Source organism: Rhynchophorus ferrugineus, unplaced genomic scaffold (assembly GCF_030347505.1).
Source record: "Rhynchophorus ferrugineus isolate W39M unplaced genomic scaffold, kcgeb_rfMv2 rfM1, whole genome shotgun sequence".
NCBI lineage: Eukaryota > Metazoa > Arthropoda > Insecta > Coleoptera > Curculionidae > Rhynchophorus > Rhynchophorus ferrugineus.
In genome coordinates this window covers 58,945,160-58,968,098 of record NW_027472580.1, presented here as the reverse complement: position 1 = coordinate 58,968,098, position 22,939 = coordinate 58,945,160, and the positions used below count along the sequence as shown (strand labels likewise).

Below are 22,939 nucleotides of genomic sequence, written 5' to 3'. Positions count from 1 at the left end.
AATCAATTTCTATATTTGCTTTCAGCATTAATTTTCTCATTCAACCAATATGTTTCCCACTCTAGTAGAATACTCGTATATTACAATAATATTTACATTTGACATAAATATACGTTTCAAATATCGATCTAAAAATACCAAACAGAGAAACGGTCACATTTAATAAAACATCATAACTGTTTGATATAAATCATTCCCGTTTTCGCGTTTCGTAGATTAAAATAACTTAATCATAATGATTAATTTTTATATCTTTAATTGTCAGCTGGTCCATTCGATTTATTTTATACAAAATAATATGGGTAGTGACCCACATGCGGTCGAGCGTTATGAATAAATACCTTCTAGGTTGAATTTATTAACTAAAACAAGCATTGATAAGTTGATTTGGACTTTTCTGGGTACACATTTTGTTATTTAGCTAGAATGAAAACAAGTTTAATTCTTCGAGCTATATCGAGAGTTCATCATTTTTAATTTGGGGGGGGGGTGAAGTGTTGGTTTAAGAGGTTGAAGAGTTGAAAAATATTGATCCTATTGTGAATTACATTATTTTGGGGAACTTGATCTAATCGATAATATAAAGATATGAAAATGTAACATATCGACTTTAGGTATATTATGAATCAGAGCTGCTAGCTATTTAATGATATACAGGGTAAGGTTTAGAAATCAATTGATAATATACATTTAACATATATCCATTATTACTTCCTCGAACTTCTTAAATATTAAGGTTTCGTTGGAAATTTAAAAAAGTATGCTGTTGTTTTTTGATGTCAAGTGTAGAATTATTAATTCCACTGCTGCCATTATTCACGACATTATCTTACAAAGTTACATCCGTTTTAATTAAGTAAATTTTTATAGTGTAGTTTTTACATTTCTTTGGCTCTCTGAACCGATGAATAATTGCATACGACTATTTCTGTGTTTAAGAACACAAATTGACTTTCTATTGCGGCTATTCCTTGCTCTAGTCAATGATCAATAATTTTTTTAAACAATTGTTCTGGTTCGATGTTAAAAAATATTAATTATATTATCTAATTGTATTTCAAAATGATGTTATGTTATATTTTATTTGGTTGCTTTCATTAGAGGCTTGTTCTGATCATGTTTTGACTTAGTTAGGCATCTAATGAGAAAAATTGGCAGTAACAATGATTTTTACAATTTTTTTCACATATTTCAGACGATATAGCAAACGATTCGAATGGACAATGTTGCTTTGCCAGTGATCCAGTCGTCGATCCATTTTTACATTTCTTTAGCATTTCAAAATCTTGTGTCAGTCAAGTCATGCTGCATGGATCTAAACAAATGGTAATGAGAATGAACTGTGAGTTATGAGTAATGAGGCGACTACGCTGGATGTGGTAAAACTTCCAATTCGAACTGTAAGGCTATACATCACTATATCGCAACTCTTGCAATGTGTGGTCAAGCGTTATCGCTCAAGAGTATGCTTTTGCGTCTGTTAATCGTTAATGTTGGTCTTTCTGCAACAATCCGTCCTTTCATTTGTTTAATTAGTGTCTGTTATAGCAAGACTTTATTGCTATGAATATTTAGCTCTGATGCTGATGTGGGTGGCTGATTGATGATGATTTTCTATATTTCGGATTCTCATAGCCACTCTTCATTGCCAGTCACAATGCACTACAGAAATTTTTTCTTTCTTTGTCAGACAAGCAATGAAACTGATGTTGGTTCGAAAAGACATTTTCATCAAGTTTTGTGTTTATTATACCTTCTAATGGATCTTTTCCATTCCATGCAAAAGTCTGGAAATAATTATTTAATCGACTACTAAGATGTCTGAAAGTTTCTTGGGGGTATTCGTACATTAGGTCGTGCAATTAATAGCCTTCGAAATTTTAGCCCTTCAGGCTGTAATTTCTTATTAACATCAATATCACTACTTTTAAATAATTGACAACAAAATCAATCAACAATTGAAATATGATAGGGTGGCATCAGCAATAGTTTCTAAAGGTCTATGATGGGTTTCAGCAGCAAATTTCTTCAAATTAATACTGGAAAAGAATTATTTTATGTAAGAGGTATCAAAACTATCGAGTTTTATAGTTGTTTATATTGGTGCGAAGGCATTGTCACCAGTAGATATCATAGACCAATCTAAGTGCACGTACCTAATAGCTTCCAGTGGAAAATATTTTATTATTTTTTTTTATTATTTAATTAATATATTGTTACTAGTCGTTTCCGTCTAACCTACAATTTGTCTATATGCTAGCTTAAATCTAGGTGTATAACTAGGACGACCCATCGGCCCTAACTCAGGTTTGATTCTTTTGAGTCTGTGTCCTGTTCTGGTGGTATCCAAAAGTTGCAATATTTCAATATTAGTATGAGAATGGAGTCTTTCCTCATGCTCCCTTGCAATTCTCTTGATTTCTTGACTGACTGTGGGTATCTGAAAGTCTCGATGTAGGTAATCAGTCCTATAGTATTTGGGCGCACCCGCAATACCTTTCAGGACTTTGTTCTGAAAAATTTATATTTTACTAATGTTACTCTTTGCAGAACATCCCCATAATTGAACTCCGTATGTACATATAGGTTTCAATATTTGATATAATAGCAATTTATTATATACTGCTAATTGTGATTTTCTTCCAATTAGCCAGTACATTTTCCTATATTTCAATTCCAGTTCTTTTCTTTCCTTCTTTATATGTTCCTTCCAGTGAAGTTTTGCATCGAGATTAATTCCGAGATATTTAGCGTTATTGCTATATGGAATGATAGTGTTATTTAATGTTATTGGTGCTTTTACGGTCTGTTGATAGGTAAACTACACATGTACAGATTTACTTTCATTAATTCTTATTTTCCAAGCGTGTGTCCAATTATTTATATTGTCACTTGCCTGTTGTAATTTTCGTGGGGCTTCTTCACTATTGTCTCCGACAGCTATAATCGCAGTATCATCAGCAAATGTAGCCATCGTGATATTTTCCATTTGTGGTATATCACAAGTGTAAAGTAGATAAAGCATTGGTCCCAGTACACTTCCTTGTGGTACACCTGCTTTAGCTTCTTTTATTGTAGAGTAAAACTTCTTCTTGCTTGACTTTAAACATTCTGGTTGTAATGTATGATTTTAATAGTTCGGTGTGTTGTTTTGGTAACATTTTCTGTAGTTTATGAACAAGGCCTTCATGTCAAACCTTATCGAAGGCTTGTGCTACATCTAAGAATATAGCTGTGCATACTTTTTGACTTTCGTAGGCTTTTTCAATAACATCTGTTATTCTGTGGACCTGGTCAATTGTTGTGTATTTGTTAATACACCCATGGTGTGTTTGTATTAGGTTTTTTCTCTCTATTATCGGTTTTATTCTTTTCAACAGGAGTTTTTCAAAAACCTTAGATATTACTGGCAGCAGTGATATAGGTCTATAGGATTTTATTTCGTTTGGTGACTTCCCAGGTTTTGGGATCATTATAATTTCCGCCATCTTCCAAATGTCTGGAACACGTTTTAATCTAAATGCTGCATTGATCAAGTTGGTGAGTTTTATAATTCCCTTTCTTGGTAGTTTTTGCAGTAATTCTCCTGTTATTAAATCGTAGACTGGTGATTGCTTGGGATTAATGTCTGTTTTAATAACTTTGATTAACTCTTTCGGCGTGACTAGTTCAATCATCGAATTTTCAGCTTCTATGTCCGGTAAATTATGTTCAATATTAGCTTCGTTTGGTTTGAAGGTTTTTTCTAGATATTCAGCAAGTGCTTCTGCTTTTTGGTGATTGTCACGTGCCCAATTCCCACATAGGTCTCTCTATTATTATATAAGTAAATATATTTTTGCTATAATATATGACTATAATTAACATTCCAGTAGTACATTAAGTATAATTAAATCATAATATATTAGAATAACACTAATGAAAACTGATGCCCTTGATAACATCTAACAAAATTGTTGAACTCATTATTTCTGCAATTGTATGCTCCAATATATTACAGCGTGCCTGTGTTACGTTAAAATAATAAACGGGTTCTTAAGTCTACAGTTTCAAAACCCTAAAGAACATATCTCAATAACATGGTTTCAACGGAATAGGGTTATCTATTACACATCTAAAACTAGCATAGAAGTAGTACTGGAAACCTTTATTAAAAAGATGATTTCGAAAACGTGTTCGGAGCTTTCCCTCCTTCATTTCCTTTTAAACCGGCCTTTCAAATATTTAGTCTCCAGTAATACAAGAATTCTAGTGGAATTAAATCAATATATTCGTCAAGGAGAAACAACGATTTCCATAGCGACTTGCAGGCGTGTGTTCGAAAATATTCAATTTCGTTTAAATCACTTACTAGTGGTATGAAGGACATCTTGACAATATCATCTAAAAAAATTATATATAAAACTCATTTATATCGTTAATAAACTTTCAAAAGTATAACGTGTGTTTATGTTTTTAATTAAAAAGTGAACTTTGGTACGGTTATATAGGGCCAATATCATTTATCAATTACGTGTAATTATGTAGAAGCTTAATAATAATGTATTTATATTTTACGATTGCGTATTTGTTTTTGCAAAATTTACCTTATTATATTTTTATTTCTTCTTCGTTTTATTGGTTTTATTGGTATTATGAAAACGAAATTTGCGTTATGTGTTCACAATCAACGATATATGAATGATACATTATGAATAGTTTAATGTTATTGGTGCACCAGTAATTACAAATTATATATATGAAAAAAGTACTGTTAAGATCTACTATGAGGTTCTAGCAGGTATTTTGATCTGCGATATTTATCGGTGACAGTTTATATGTAACCAACTGTCAGTTAACCTAAACATGATGGTTTTGACATATTTTTACATAAACTAACAGTTTTACGCCCAAAATTATGTTTTGTATACTCTGTTGTTTGATTTGAGAAATTTTTTTAGATACCTGCTGCCTAAGTCCAAACACTTTTAGAAACATATGGTGATACTGCACCATCATATCTTAATTATCGCTTTTGATTTCAATGATTTAAAGATGATGATTTTCATATCAATAATTATTGGGCGAAAAAATAGATCAATCTCTCAAAAAACTTTCAAGCGGCTTAGTCGCTGATGAGTTAACTGTTTCCACATGTGAGGGGAAAGATCCAAGAGAGGAGGGGAGAAAAGGGGACCATACGAAAATCTCGAATAATTTCAATTTCAAGGTTTCATTGCTTGCTGGGCAAAAAAGTTTCTATGTAACGACTGGAGAGGAAAAGTGGATTAGCCCAGGAGATTCATTCACACTGACACTGAAGCAAAATATTCATAGCCATAAAATCTACCTGTAAATTGGTGGTATTAACAGTGTATAACGAGATGCTAAAATAATAATGAAAGTGTTATTGATGATATATACCGGGGTCAATTGAACAACTTCAACGATGGATTGTTGTAAGAAAGACCAGCAAAAGCGAGTAACAGACTCAGTCATTCTTTTGCAGACAACACTCGACCACACGTCGCAAGAGTTGTGAAGGGTATACTATTGCAATTTGAAAAGGATGTTTCACCTAGCATACTCGGCAGACATACCGCCTTTGGATTACCACTTGTTTAGATAGATGCAACATGAATTGGCTGACACATGGCATGGCCAAAATGCTGAAGAAGTGCGAAAATCCATCCATGATTATCAATAGTGTATAGTATCAAAATTTATAGAAAATGATTGAAATGAATGAAAAATATTTAGATTAATATATATGGTTACAATGTTGTTTAATTAACGGATTTTTAAATAATAATTTGCATAAGAATCATTAATTATAAAGTAATTAAAATACAAATAAATAGTAAATATCCAATACTTCCGTCGAATATCTTTAAGGATTGTAAAAAATATTACACATTATCGATACTTTGATAAGTGGTATTCGACAACTCGTTTCAGAAGACTTAATTTGGATAGTAATATGATTAAAACTTGCTAAAAACATACCCAACAATAGATTTCAGGAATTTTACGTTTGAGTGCTGTTGCATTGGAGCAATTTTGATGCTGTGTATATTACAATTTGGAAATACTACTTGATTTCAAACATTTTCTTTGCCTGTGACCCACTTAATGAATTTATAATTTACTATTAATTATATTTAGGTTATATCATTTTATTCGAGATGAAAATGTTACGTTAGCCAATCATCAGCATTATTGACAAATTTTATCAGTTATAATTTTTTGACCAAGATCATTAGATGTGGTATAAATGAAGATCAGTATAAATGTTATAGGCTCGACTAAAGTTAAAGCGTTTATAATAATTGTTAAAATAAAAAAAAGATGCAGACTCGGACGTTTCTCTTGATAATTGGGCCATAAGTTCGAATGAAACATTTGAAAGATATGTGCAAATCTAAGCGCGATTGGAAACTATTGGCGAATAAGGCCGAGCAACCAGTTTGGATGGCGTGTGCCGGTGCAGATCTTTCTCAAGCAAACACAATAACACGACGACGGTGAAAATCTTCCGGCTCACACCTCGCTAGTTCTTCATCCGGCGAACACTGCCGCGTCCGGAAACCAACCGACTAGTCCGTCGGTCCCCTCTCGCTCGAAATCTCGGTTACCGGTATTTTACTGTAATTTCTGCTCTATTTTACCGCTACAATTTATTAACAAAAAGTTTAGTCCATGTCGTCGTCCTGGTCGCTTCGTTCCAATCGGCACGATCCGCTGCGCCCCTGAAAACCCGCATCCATATCGCGCAGCAGGACGCGTTCGACCAAGTTCGAGGGAAAAATCGTATCCGTGGTCGTAGGGAAAGCGGAAAAGTCGTCGAGGCTGCGCCTGCGCAAACATGCCGTGTCTAAGCAGTGCCGGTCAGTGTCTGAAAACGAAAACCAAGGAGATTAAGATGAGGAAGAAAAATAGAGAGAAGGAATTGCAGGAGAAACGGCATAAAAGAAAAAATCGGTGGAAAAATTGTAAGTTTCTGAAAACAATTGCCAAGTAAATCTATTTTCCTAAAATATCGATGTAAATTAGCATGAATGTAGAGTAACTAAATAATAACCAAGATAGAGAAATAACAAAAATGATAAATATATAAAATATAAATAACAAAATTTCTAGACGAACAAACATTTCCTCAATTCCAAGATTTATGCAGATTCTAAAATTATACATATTGATCTTTATATAGCATATAATATTATATATTTTAGTATCACCTGGTGAATTATTTTGTATATAATTAACTAATTTTTTTAATCAAGAGCCTGTCGCACTTTATACGGTCGGTATTTTTAGAGAGGTCTTATACAAAAGAAGATATTAAAAATACTATTTCGACTCTTTTAATTAGAGTATAATTGGTTCCATTTTAACCATTTTCCATTAATTAACTGAGAATAATTAGACAAGTGTAGCCGCTAGCCTAGGTCTAAGAATTTATCAATTATAAATAATAAAATAAATTGTTTAATTAAGTTATATTGACATGTATTTTCTTCAACAGCTTAATGACTAGCATTCTATACCCAAACATACCAAGATATATTACTTTTAATTAATATTTTACCATAATACTGCATATACGCTACATATGTATAATTACTATATAATTTAATATGCCACTACTTACAAAGTTTAAATATTAGTTGACATAAAATAAATTGATTTGTTTTTTTTCTTTGCGTTTTGTATGTTTCACGGTTATTTATATAAATTTTAATCATTATATTTAAAGGTAGATAAGTAATTAATCTTAAACAGTACTGTGTAATTTTACATCTTAGTAAATATTAATTTGGTAAAATAACAAATATTACTGTTTCATTGTAAAAATATGTCAAATAATACAAAACAAAAATAAATTGTGGAAGAAACCACAAATTACTAAAATTTTACAATTAATTTTTAAATACTTTTAGTTCCGACCCCATTATTGATCGAGTGGTTTTTGTCATGACTTGGTTATTAAATATCATGTAAATATTCTAAAGCAGTAATTGTTTTTGTCCTTAAATGTCGAAACGGAAAAAAAAGACAGGAGGCTTCAAATCATACCAAAAACAGTTAAGCAGTTATATTTGACGGAATGAAGTGAATTGTTATTTGAAGGTAAACGATGTCAATGACTTAGAACGTAAACTACGACGAACAGTAGTCAAAATTATTTAAAATATATTCTAAAATATTTTACTTAAAATAATAGAATATCTGTTATTATATATACGAATACAGTTTAATAATATACATACATTAATTTTTACTTTTTTTTATTAACTATGCTAAGAAAAGTAACGGTAAAAAATGTTTCAAAAATAATATGGGTTGGATTCAAGCTTATAGTAATAAATCAATAACAATTTTAAAGAAACTTGTCTAACATGTTTGCAACGTATGTTTATTTCTTTCACGCAATTCTTTATATTTTTTCGCATAATAATATTAATTTATTCTCGGGGTATTTTATTTATGATATTATATTATTTTATCATGAGCATAGTTTTACTAACCTACTCTTAGAGCATTGTTCACTGGAGTTTATAAATTTCAGCTGATTGTTTGCCAGAAAATGAATTCCACGTAAAACATAGTTAACTATCCTTTACAATTCTCGAGTATTCAACAAATTTTTTCCACTTTTGATTGATTAATTCAGATTTATTCCCAGTGTCAATAAGTTTAGAATAGAAAGAATAGAAACAGGAACTGAGATGTTTAGGTTTTGTGTCAATACAATCTTTTTTATTTTAATTAAAAAATTTTAATAATAATTTTTTAATTTTTAATACACTTAGGCATTAAATCGGACTTTAACCTAGCATGAGCTCAGTAATGTAGAGCAAACACTAAGGGTTTTTTTAAATAAATTTTCTCCTTTTACCAATTAGGGATTTATCTGGACTGGACCTATGTCCAACGTGGGCTCCGAACCACGGTCCTCGGCATTAAGCCTGCCGACTGGCGAGTGACCAACTAGAAATCATCCCAGAAGACATCTGGTCTTATCCAGCCTGGTTACTGGCGTGACTGGGATCGTTTTCTTCGTCTGATTTTTCACTCTTGCCTAGGACAATCACAAACATAAATTTACGACCATGCCCCAGCAGGATTAGAACCTGCGACTATCGCAATAGTAAGTGGACCGTCCTGTCGCCTTTACCACTGCGCTACCAAGCTGGCTGCGCTGAGGATTTGTTAGGCTATTTTAGATTTAAGCCATCCTCCTTTAGTGCGATTCCCATTATTTTCACACTAATATTAGCTTGTCTTAAACCCAGTTATTTTAATAAATTATATTTATAATTTATGTTTTAATAATTGATTATTTTTTAAAATATACTTAGGACTGCGATTTACTAAAACATTATTAACATTGACTTACTCACTGTCATGACTTAAATGATAAAAAGTTATTTCAGATCAGATTTCAGATCTATTTATTATATACTTAATAATTTATTAATGTTTTCTTATTATCTATTAATTAATGCTTTATGAAAATAATGCTCAATAAATTTTACGTCAACTTATCAAATTTAAATCTAAAAATTATTTTTGAATTGAAGGTCAGTTACTTAATTAGTTTGATTAACAAAGAGATTAGATAAATTTCTTCAATATGTTATTGGATAAATATGATTAACACTTTAAACGAAGTTCTTAGAAAGAGACACTTGTTAAAATCTACTTCAAAGCAAAGGAAAAAGACACTCAAATATTACTTTAAAATAATTATTTAAGTTTTTTTTGTACCATCCCATTACTATTGATGATAGTTCTGATGAGTCTACCACCATAATTCTAAATAAAAGCAAATGATAAACAAATAGAGGGAATACAAAACTTCAACTTTAAAGTTTCTCATAACGGCATGGCTCACAATTAGTCCCAACAAAATTACATCTAAACTGGTAATACAAGAAACTTGGATTAGCACTACTCAAACTTTTTGGAGTGGCTGGTAAAGAAATATAACATTTTCTCTCATACAGATCAATATGTCATTTAGTGAATCAGTGAACTATCACCCAATTCGAAAAACAGCTCCCCTTTTCAGTTCATACTATGATGGTTCCTAAAATTAATAAGATTTTCATCAAACTCTGTAGCAATGTTAGGCGTAGAAGCATATATAGGGGATTGTGTTCAATAATAAAATGTGTATTTATGTATTCAATTGTGCATCAAATCATATATAATTATAATATGATATTCGAAAAGCTAACGATACAAGGAATATTTTTAAAAAATATTCTCTCTTTAATTCTATTATATATAAGTATATTTAAATGAATTTTTATTGGAAATGTATTAAGTTCTTCCGCAAATGAAATTCATACAGTCCAATATCATTTAAAGTTCAAATCTACCAACAACAATACACTTTCTATTCTTTGTTGTTTTTTCTTTAACTATGGCTAATGTTTAATGTACTTTTCAAACAATACATATCGTGACAATAATTTTTCATTAGGATTTGTACCTGACTTGTAACTTACAGACTTGTAACTGAAAACAGAGCACATAATATTTAAAACAGCCATGAAATCATTAAATCAGTAAAATTCATGTCTATCAATAAATGTATAATCAAATTTTAAAATTATATAATAAATAAACACCTGTATGACTATTGGATTATAATATCTGCTTTATATATTAGGCGATTCCATGTATTTTGATTAACGATGTCTATTGTTAAAAATGCGAAGAATCTATATAAACAACTGTTAAACAACTTAACCTAGCTGTTACATCTTATGTTTCTGATATTTTTATCTAAAATAGCAGTTTTCTATTGCGTCATTCAGTGTATACAGGCACTAGCAATGTAACACTCAAAATAATTGCATTTTCGCCATTAACTTTTCTTGTTTAATTTGAAGGAATCTGTCAACAAATCCCATCAAACACTTTTAAAAACTTAAGGTAATACTACTCCGTCATACCTCAATATTCGTTATTAGTTTTAACGGTCTGAAAGTGTTTACGAAAATAAGTTCAAAGGCGTATTGAATAAAACTCCAAAAGAAATTTAAAACAACTTAGCAGTTGGTGAATCAACTGTTTCAAGACTTTTACATGCTATGGGGAACATCCAATAGGAGGAAAATTGCTATGGCACGAATTGACTGAACATGTCATTTCATATTATGTCACTGTTGTGGTTTCATTGCTGCATTTCAAAGAGTTTTCTGAGAGCAACTGTCTATGACAAGTTGTCATACTATGACGGTTCAAACTTCAAATAGTTTGAGTTTGAGTTGACAAAGAGTTGTCCAGGAGAGCCATCCACATCTACAAAAACCGAACAAAACATTTGCTGCAGATAGCTACCGACACCAAATAAACAAAGTGAGCGACGTATTACGGGGAATATTTTAATCAATATATATTGTACCATTTTTTCTCAATAACTGACTCAATAAACATAAAAATAACTCCTAAGACGTACCAGAAACTAATAAAATATAAATATATAGATAAGTGAACAAAATGTATACAAAATGTTCCTAAAATTAATGAAATAATGTATATATTTTAAAACAAAACTAATAGCTGTCTAATTTTTGTCTTTGCAAATGATAAACGTACCCGTAATTGCTCTATTTCTATTATATTCTTTTGGCTTAAATAATAGCTATATTCAAAACAATTATTCTATTAATTAACTTTTCTGGCAAACAATATTACTGAGCTTAATATTAGAAGAGCTAAGTCTTAAACGTTATCAAATAGCTATCCGATAAGAGAAATGGGCCAATGAATAATCTTTCAGATATAAATCTATTATTAGACCCGAACTGAACTATGGATATATTCCTATACGATTCTGATTCTCTCACTTGTTTGAGACTCTTAATGATGCTCAATTGATAACTCGTTAAGATTGGTACTGGATACAGGTAGATCTGGGCTTGTATTGAACCGTCAATGCTTTTTCTCAATTGAGACACTGAAAATTAACGTAATGAATTATCATTAAGTCTACTTTAAAACTGGTCTCGACTTACTGATGCCATATGGGTTTTGTGACAACCACAATATCTTATATTCATGGTTTATTGGACAAGTTTCCCGAATTAGCTAAAGTAGCTAACGTCCTATAATTGCATTGAGAGTCCAGAGAAAGTTATAAGATCTGTTTTGATGAAAAGTAGTGTCGAAGAAAATCTATAAGAATACTTTTTTGATAGATTATTTATTTTGTTTAAGTTAAATTTACGGATTATAGAAACAGCTGTTTTCGAAATTGTGACAAAAGCCTGTCGACAATATTTTAAGATGGTCACATTAAATGTATGACAGACACAGAATATTTTTTGTTTCCTTGATTAGTTTTATTAGATATTAAAAGCAATGCTTTTGGAGCGTAAGAATACATCCTTATATGGTTGTGGTGCATTCCTGTTTGAGCAGGACGTATTCAAATATGGAATGTAAAAACGATTGTAATCTTTTTGTTTTTTGATTTTTTTATGAGTATGAACCCGACCCGTAGAATAAAGTGAAAGGTAACTAGCTTCCAACTTGATTTGCTTATCTGTTTTTATTTCAGTTGAGCTATTTATCTGTTAGGAGCGTTCTTACTTATCAGTCACATTCAATGGCTCTATAAAGCTGCAACAATTGTTTTCAAGGTTCAGCCTTTATTGTTAGATAGTAAATAAATATACACTACCGTTCAAAAGTTTGAAAATAATTAGTTAATTAAAAAAAAACGACAGTGAAACAGATAGGTTATGTTTTGTTACATTCTTATCTTAAACAAACTATAGATTAACATTTAGAATTTTAGCTAAAGTTGAATGTATTTAGTACAAATTTAAAAAAAATATATTTTTCGTTAAATTTTGTCGTCGCCATTACCAAGTGCAATGTTTTTCATTCACCTTGTAAGTATTGCCAAAAGTGTGCTGCGCAGGATGGACTTTTGAGCGATCCTTCACTTTTCAATCAGGTTTTCCCATACTAATTCGATAGGGAAGATATCTGGAGATTGTGATAGCTCTTTCATTATTTGCAAAATTTCTTCATGAACCCCTGACATAAGTTTAACGAACTTTTAGGATTATTCTCTTGTTGAAAATTAAAATTTAGAAGAATTAGAATTAGACGAGAAATGTTAAGATTTATGTATTTATAAGACCATATGACCGGGCTTATTGTTACCAAATGTACCCAAACTATCAGCAGCTGTTTTTCGTGAAAAACTATAACATACGCTTTTACGTGAATTTCTGACATTTTCTGCAATTTGGCCTATATAATATCATTTCTGGCTGAAAGTACAGATAGTACTCGGCTGTTCAAGACAAATCTGCTTCCTTTTTGTCATTTTATGCGTTTATGAACTTCTAATATTATAAAACCATATATAAATTTGAGACTACATTCAATTTAAAAACAAAGTCTAAAATTCTAAGATATTAACAATTACCTTAATTGGTGGTAACCTTTCGGTGGTGGTTGTAAAACAATGTGCCGGTCTCTTTTAAAAATAAGGAACATTTCATAAGAAACTAGTAATTTTGTTGGTTATTGTTATAAGCGCAGCCGTAAAAATAATAAACTCCAATATCAACATGTTTATTTATAGATTTATTATAGTATTTTTATGTCAACTAAAAATAGAGTGTTTCTAAACTTTTAAACGGTAGTCTATGTAAATTATTTATATTTGTTTGTTTTTAATATTATAATTAAACATAAAACGATCAAAAAAATCACAATATCTTAAACATCTTCTGTATTAGTAAGTTAGTTTATAACAATACTTGTATTTCTTAAAAAAGTGCTGACTCTTATTTACTTGGAATGTAGAGCAGCAGAGAAACGATATTTGGTTCACTGCTTAATACAGCTGCAAAATATATAGTTACAATATATGTTGAGTCTCATATCGGTGCATAATGTGGAATTCTTCGTGCAAACTGTCGTAAGTAATTATAGTCATGAATCGTTCATTTAGGTCTACGAAAAAGCAGTTAAGTATACACAAGTTACAAAATGTAACCTACTAAAATTGTTGATTTTAAACATTTATTTTGCATATATTATGTTGTACCAGAAATTGTATAAAATTAATTATAACATATTTTTTAACTTAGAATTGTTTAGCATTTTATAAAAAAATTCAATATATAATAGAGGGAGTAGAATCTGTGTTATTCAAAGACATGGTATTAATATGGATTAATAGTGGAATATATTGCAGGCCTCTATGTGAATTATTGGAAGATCCAAGTCAAATATATGAACACCTTATATCAACTTTAATGTTCAGTCTAGGAGCTTCATGTGAACATTTAAGAATTATTATGAAATTAATAAGAAACAATTTTATCTATATAATTTTATCTCATAAATTATTTTAGTTATTAGGGAACAGTCAATTTCTACATTTAATTCTTAGAGCCAACAAATAATAATTACATAGTAACATCCAATAAGTACAATAGTAAGATCAAACTAAGTACTTAAAACATAACGCTTCTACATTCGATGAGAAAAAATACTAAAGCACTTATTTTAGTGATGTTGTAGTTTCTGAATTCTATTTTGACAATAAGAATCCGGAAGATTGTGGAATTTTATTCTATTCGTAAACGTTTTTTGATTATGAGAAAGAAAGATGGTAAATCCAACTAAAAAGATGGGAACAATATCAACAATTTTTACTTTTTTTGTCAAGCTGCCTAATGATGTGTCTAGAGCATCAGCTTACTTCATTTCCTACTTCATCCATTATTTTCAGAAGACTTATTTCATTTATAACATGTTATGGTGATAACACATCAAGCAGTTACATGACTATAAAGGGTTCCTCTCCAAAGTAAATGTCAAGGATATTTTATATTGCATGATTTCATATAATTTTTTAATGTAAATAATAGTTATTTTAAGAAAAATACTTAATATTTATTACCATACCTCACACATAACGTTTAAAATACAAACTTATTTTGAATTTATAGCTGACACATTTATATAGGGACGAGGAAAACTTAAATTTACTTCTAATAACATTGTATTAAAATTATAGTAACACCCGTGATACCTTTTTGAATTCATAATGAACGATCGGTACGATGATCGGAATATTTATTTCGAATTTGAATTATTTTAAATCCATGCACAATATAAACAATTAGCATTCAGGTTTCCACGAAGAAAAATTTGTTTATTATTTTATATTTGATTATTTTTCGTCGTAATTTCTAAAACATATTTAATGCATCCATTTATTATTAATAATGCATTGATTGAAATCTGCGGTAAATTTTAAAAGATTAATATCAATTTATTCATTAATACACTTTTTTATTAGTATCAGTTCTCTGTAGTCGCCTTTTAATATTGGATAACAAATAATAATCACTAGAAGTTAGATATAGTGAGCACAAACAGTGAAACCAAAAACAGTTCATATTGCTATTTAGGTGAAAAAGGTTTGGTTGCCTTTTTATTGAGAGTTATTAAACATACTATCCAAAATAATATAATGGGTAAATAATAGAGTTTCATAAGCATCCTAAAATACTAACATTAACTATGATTCTAATTGTTTTAGATAGTGATATTTAGAACTGCATACCGATAACCAATAAAAAGACAACTCAAATTTACTTATTTTTGTATAACCTTTATAACCCTCATTTTTATTTAATTTATAATATTTCATGAACATTTTGTAAAATTTTAATAAGATATCATTTAAAGTTAGTATACTAGAAAACGGTGAAAATTGGTTTGATTAATTTTATGGATTGATATTTGATTAATACCCGAAACACTCCGATATCTCTTGAACGGACAGCATAGTTTTATATGATACTATATAAGTACATTAAATAGATACATTAGTATTTATTACATATAAAAATTATTCCAACAAAAAAAAACAAAATTTTGCAAAAGGCTTTTACAAATAAATATTATCAGTATGATACTGATAATATAGTTAACTTCTAGAAAGTTTGTATTGTAACAAATCCCTGTCGGATATTTTTATTATTACTGTTTCAATCTGTTTCCCAAACGGATAAACAGTTTATTAAACTCTTCTATATATTTGCGCTCTCATTTAAAGATGATATTGATCTACGTCTGGCATCGGAATCAAATGTAGCATTACCTTCAATAGTGTGTAGCTACTTCTAAGACAACTTTAACAAATAATTACAGAAGCAACATACATAAAACTAGAGTTTTTTAAGACGATTTATGAAGTACAATTAAATTTGAATTTACTTTAAATGATTTTAGAGGGGCGTTCTCATAATGGAAATTATGTGGCGGACGCAGTTGCAAGTTATATCTCGTAAACAATATCAAAAACTCGCCATTTTTATATGATTATTTTTGCTTTGTATTTATATTTGCTTTCTCTTATCTGTCAAAGCTACTGTGGATCTTTGCTCAATCATTCTACAATTATCTAATGTAATGTCTATTTAATAATTGTATTAAAAGCTTGCATGTACTTGTGTGTGTGTGTTCACATGACTAATTTTACCATTATTTTACCATTATTTACATTATATTTTTTTTTCTACATTTTCTCACTTTTCTGGCAACATGACTCTACTAAGGAAAATGTTGGTTTGACATATGCCGCATCAGTGCTGTGACCAAGCGTTCTCATTGGCTTGTGGCTTTGTATGGGTCACTCGCCATTGGTTCTGGTTCTGTAGCAACAACAAGTCATGCTAAAATGGTTGATTTTAATAGTTGTACTAGACAATTGTAGTAGAACTTCACAATTTTATCAATAGATAGTGCTGTACATGTACTACATGTAAGCCTCTAATAATATCCATATAATTAATAAAATATTAAATTTAAATGGGTTCCCTTTGAAAATTGATGCTAAAGTTTCAGGACATAGATATAAATAGAAATAAAAAGAAAGATATAAGAAAGATATCTTATAATTGCAAAAGAGGCAAATATTAAATGATTAATAAAATGTAATATATTGACAGATGAATGACGTCAAAATTTAATAAAATATTACTAATAATTGATTATTGATTTTTTTTTGAGAAGTTTTACTGGAATAGGTGGAACTAGAAGGTATTTTAAGGGGACGCTATTGATTTAAGTTATTTAATAATTAATACTGTTAGCTATTAAATTAGTTAGTAGAACAACAAAAACATTTAATAAAAATGATAGCTACTTTATTCGTACCGATGCTAACTATGATGAACGATCGATATAAAATGCATTAAAAATAATATACTATTATGCTGGAATCCATGTACAGGAATCCATTATACCTTCCAACAGTAGCGTTTTGTAAAGGAAGGGCTATATGAAAATATCGGATTTTGTACAGAAGGTGGTCGTATAACGTGTGGAAAATACGTTAAAATAATTTTTCAGGAAAGTTGACGCACCTGCCGTAATCACAAAATATTGTTTTGTTGAACTACCCCTTACTCAATGACATAGAACAGAAGGTCCTATGATGATCGCAAAAACTAGATCGATTTTTGGATCGCATCGACAAGGATGTTTTTCCGATGTTTTTTTACCCAAAAATAGGCAAAAACACTAGCTAGCTAGCTATAAATAATATTTTCTATATATATTTTTTCTATTTCATTTTATGTAAAGTTATTGCTAATTAATCATATTACCTAATATAATCAACTTTAACCTTCATTATGACTTATAGAGAACAGATTGGTTTATTATTTTTAGTACTAAAACCTAATTTTAATTACAATTCATTACCAATATGTTTGCATTTCATGTTTTTTAATGTTTAAAATAAAACTATTTTAAATGCGTATGTCATATATAATTCATTATAAATTAACTTAGTGAACTTTGACATTCCTTGTTAAGCCATTAATCATCTAGTTTTAATAAACAAATAATTTGCTATACGTTACACTAATGTACACCGATTTTTTTTTAATGTATTTTACAAACTTTCTTTTTTAATTACTATTGAATTGAATTTTGATGCCACTGTAAGAATAACTTATAATAATATGTAATTATCAACAAATTAAAGTTCGGTATATATAGTTTTTAACTACTGTTTCAATTAATAAGTCATTTAGGAAATTGTTTCGACATTTATAAAATCGAAATTATAACATTCATGTCAAAGGCCTCTGTACAGCCAAAAAAAATCCGAAAATTAAGAATTGATGAGATTTTTTCATGTAAATTCGAGCGAAACTCAAGAGTAATTTACAGAATCATTGTTCTTTACGCTACGAACACTTTTCGTATAATCGAAATCCATTGAAGTGATTAACAAGCAAAGCAATTAGGTGTCTTATGTATTAAAACATGTTGCACGTTGAAATGCGATTTTTTGTTGTTGAAAAGGTATTCTAAATCAGAAAATAAAGAGATTTACATCGGACTGCCCAGTAGTAATAGGCAACGATTAACAATAATATATAATTCTGAAACATGAAAAATAAAACGAAATATAAACACACCGATGTAATTCCGATATATAAATAATAATTTCTTATTGTTATTTCGAATTGTAATTTCTTAGATTCTTACTTATATTTTATTATATTTGCATATATAACACATTTAAATAAATTGTTCTTCACAAACCTTCTACAGTCTTGCTGCCATCAAATATCAACATAAAGAAACAAATATTAGTAAGCATATAATAAATAAATACTAGTTAACAAATATTAGTAACAATGTTATTGTAAAATATATATCCTGCCCATCTTACTTGCTTTGTAGAAAACACCTTTAATTTCACAAATCAGGAGATTAGTTTAAAATCCAAGATAGTTGCTATCATTTTAAGACATATTTGTTTAAAAAGATATTTATTAAAAGTTGTTATTAAAAAACTACTAAAAACAATCAATCATAGTTTACAATATGAACTTGTGCTTAGTGTAACTTCATCCGCAAGTCAGAAATTATTATATGATATATTCTGTTAATAAAGCATATAAATTAATTTGATAAACATTTTGCGAATTCAAATATCATCATATTTCAAATGTATCAATCAAACTATTGCAGCTTTCAAACATTATGTTAAAATAAATAGCTCATTTAATGTCTTTATTACTCTAATAAAATTTTAGTAGTAGTGATATAGCTACCGCATAAAATCAGTAACATATTATTTTATTTTCTGAAACATAATACGACATGAAAGTTAGTTAGAGAGTCAAATATGTTTGTTTGGTATAAAATAGCATTATCGAAAATATATTCACGAATGACTATAAAATTTCAATAATATATATCACGCTCTGTAACAGATATCCAAAGGTAATGCATGTCTTTGGTTTCTTATCTTTTCACTTTATTAATTATTTTTTGGCAAATTATAATACCTTATTTTTATGAGTGTACTAAACGAGTGTACTAATGTAACCTAGGTAATTTTATTTTTCCATTTTAAACAATTTTAAACTATTATAGAGTATGTAATTTATCATACATTAATCTAGTGAACTCTGACATTCCGTGGTGCCAAGCGAATGATCATTTAATTTTCAAAATATTGTTTTAAAATTACTGAATAATTTATACAGATATGTTAAACAAAATTCACTCTTGCTATAAATCACGTTAATGTAGAGAAACTGTAATAAAGAGAAAACTTATTTCTAAACCTTTTTCAGGCTAGGTAAATATTTTTCGATTATTAATTCATCAACTACTAGCTCATTCTCAAATTCCTTACAAGAGCTTCTCTTCGAGCTTTCTTCGTTTGTTTTTCTTTGTTTTTTTTTACTGACATTGATACTGATACTGATGTACGGTACCGATATCAAAAATAAATGATACCATCATAATATGGGAAGACTAAAAATTGTTATCTAACTAAAAATATTGTAATGACTAGTGTTATATAATAATCGATATATATTAAAGGATATTTTAATATCAAGAGGTATATTAAGAGTCTGACAACTGAGGCTGTGGAGATATCAGAACAATGGATATAAAAGATCTTAGATAAAGAATTAGGAATACGAAAGCTTTTCTACCAGAAAGGCTATGGCCAGCGTGTTTGGAACAGAACAGTTATGGTTAGATATTATTCAACCTTCTCGACTAGTTGGAGGCTAATATTGGCGAAAAGAAGTCTGATATGAACAAGAAAAATATCATCTTTGAACAGGAAAGAAAGAAACAATATACACAAGAGTATATTGGCGATGGGAAAAATACGGGATATGGGGTACGATATGCTCAGTTATCCCTTATATTCTCCTGACTTGGTGCCCTCTGTCTTGAATGAATGATTCTTCCCTGTGGATCAATATTTTCACAGCCTTTCAGGCTCTAATTTCCGGTAAATAATTCTAGTGTTCAGAAAAAGTTGAACCAAGTGTATGCAGTAATATAAAATGATTTTTTAAAATCGTTCTCATTTAAAATCGAGAATTTTCCACCATACCCCCGTACAAACTGGTAATTTGTTATAAATAATAAAACATAATTATATAATACAATTATAAATACAATATATAATATAATACAATTATAAATACAATATACAATATAATACAATTTTAATTTTTAAACGACTACAACGATATAAACTGAACATGCATAATATCAAAAACTAAAAAATAAACCTAATATCAGGCTTCAATTAATGTCAATTATGAGTAATTACAGGAAATGTAAAGGAAACAAGAATTTTTCATTGGTATTTTTAGTATTATTATGTTATTGTGTTTATTAGATGTAAACCAGAGTAAACCTTTTAAATTTTGTTGCATTATATAATTCTTTGTCATTATCACTTTGGAGCCAATTTATTTTTAGTTAATATTACAGGGGAAATTAAAAAAATAGAATTTTAATGAAATAGTTTATTTAAATACTAGTTAACATTTTCAAAATACATAAAAAAACAATATCTAATCTGACAAACTAAACTTCCTAATTGTACATTGTCTTATATATTATAAAGTAAGAAACTAAAATTATATGTTCAAAATATACTTAAAAATATAATATTTGAATTTACTATTATTAATTACTTTTTACAATTTTGATTACGAAACCCCCTTTTCTTTAATTATTTGGACACTATGCATATTATATATAGCCGTGCGAAATTTTTTATTTGCCTTTTGCAATCCTATTTATATTTTTCATCCACCAAAAGAAGAAACATCCAATTACTAATTTTCTTATTACATTGCTTTTGCTCAGGATATTTTACACAATTAATTGTTTTTGAAATTGTCACAATTTGCTGTCATAATATCTCAATAAGAAAGAATATCAGTATTTTACAAAAGATATATCAATATTTTAAATAAAAAATAAAAATATTAATATATCGACTCAAAGAAAAATTGATTTCCTCTAATTATTTTTAAATAAAAATTAAGTATCAAACTGCACCAAACCTTTAAATTTGGTACTTAATTTTACAGGTTATTACAGGAATTATTAACAGGTTTTTTTTACTTAAAATTAAAATCTTTGATTTCTTTTGAAAACATATCGGAAAATATTAATATATTAATATATCGGTAGAAAAAATATCGCCCAAAATATATCGATATATTTCAGCATCTCTACCTTTTGGTGATTCAGACGCGCACAACATGGTGACGGGTGTGCCCATGTAAGTAAAACATTGGAAAATATTAAACGATATGTTTCACCAATACTTTTTTTTGATGATTTGTAAACGATTTTTATTTAATTCTTCTGCTAGTATATTGATAGTATAAAATTAACAGAATACATATTGTGAGAGCCAAGTTTAAAAAAAAACTAAAGAATATTTTAATATTCCCAAATGGCGAAAAAATAATTATTTATCTGATGTTATTCTTTGGCTATTTCAGAATATAATGAAATACAACATTTTATTATATTTATGCGGTATGTTTATCAATGAACTAAAATGTTATGTATTATCAATTAACCGAAACCACTACCGATTTAAAAAAAAGTTTAGCTCGCCATGTGAGAATGAACAGGTACACACTCAGACCGTGCGGCTCTCGCAATTAAATATAGAACAGTTTGACGCTGGTCGAAAACAGACCGTTGCCAAAAATTCCGCCGCTATCGCTCCTCTCTTTTTCTATTGTCGCCTTCATTTGTTCGACACACGAAAAGGAAACGTCACCAACAACCGATCATTTTTGGATTAGACCCGCATGATTCTTTGTGCCTTTTTGTACCTGGAGGACGGATTTTTTTCGGATCATCGAGCCGCAGTAACTGTAAATTTACCTCCACTTTATCCAGATTGTTCATTACCGTGGCATATAAATATACATGAGCTGGTAATGGTTAACGGTAAACGGCATCTAGTCGAAACATTTTATTCGAAAGTCGTGATAGAAATCTCAAAAAATTAAAATGCATTATTCAGAGTGAATAACCGTTGAGATTTGGTGAATTTATTTTTGGCACGTGGTGATAAATAGTGAATGGATGGTCTGCGCATTGTTCGTATATTATTGTAGTGACGTCAACGGTGACGTGGTGGTGTAGTGGGGAATACTTTACGGTATGGTTTTCTTTGTGCTGTGTGACAATATTATCATTTAATCAGTTTTATTTATTTTAAAACATTTATATTTTTTTTACTATGAATTAAATATATTCAAGTTCTTTATAATCGATCATTAATAATTTGGTAATTAATAATGTTTATGGCGTTAAAAATAGAGCGAGAAATTTGAAACTTGAAGCTTAAAAGTTATTTTAAGATTGTTTTTATCACCAGTAGTGTATTTTAAAAGCCATTTTATTATGTTTAAAGCGCACCATATATACGGGACAAAAACATTAGTTTATATCTGCTTAAAGTAAAAATTTTTATAGTAATACATTAATTACTTAAATAAACTGAAAAAAAAAATGATATTAAAACTCCGATTTTTAAAAAAATTGTTACAGACAACTTACAATAAAACTTACAATACAATAACATTATCGG

At 29.2% G+C, this 22,939-nt stretch overlaps 1 protein-coding gene across 10 annotated transcripts in view; it reads left to right on the top strand.

The window, feature by feature from the left end:
- LOC143198892 (long-chain-fatty-acid--CoA ligase 6) overlaps positions 1-22,939 on the top strand; it is a 127,112-nt gene that overhangs the window by 45,576 nt on the left and 58,597 nt on the right. The window contains exon 1 of one of the 10 annotated variants that reach the window (XM_076408585.1): positions 22,179-22,507. The exons of 8 other annotated variants lie outside the window; for them this stretch is intronic. The gene's annotated coding sequence lies outside the window, so the exon portion shown is untranslated. Of the gene's footprint in view, positions 1-22,178; positions 22,508-22,939 lie in introns of those variants that run through there. One more of the 10 variants, XM_076408556.1, reaches the window with a different exon arrangement.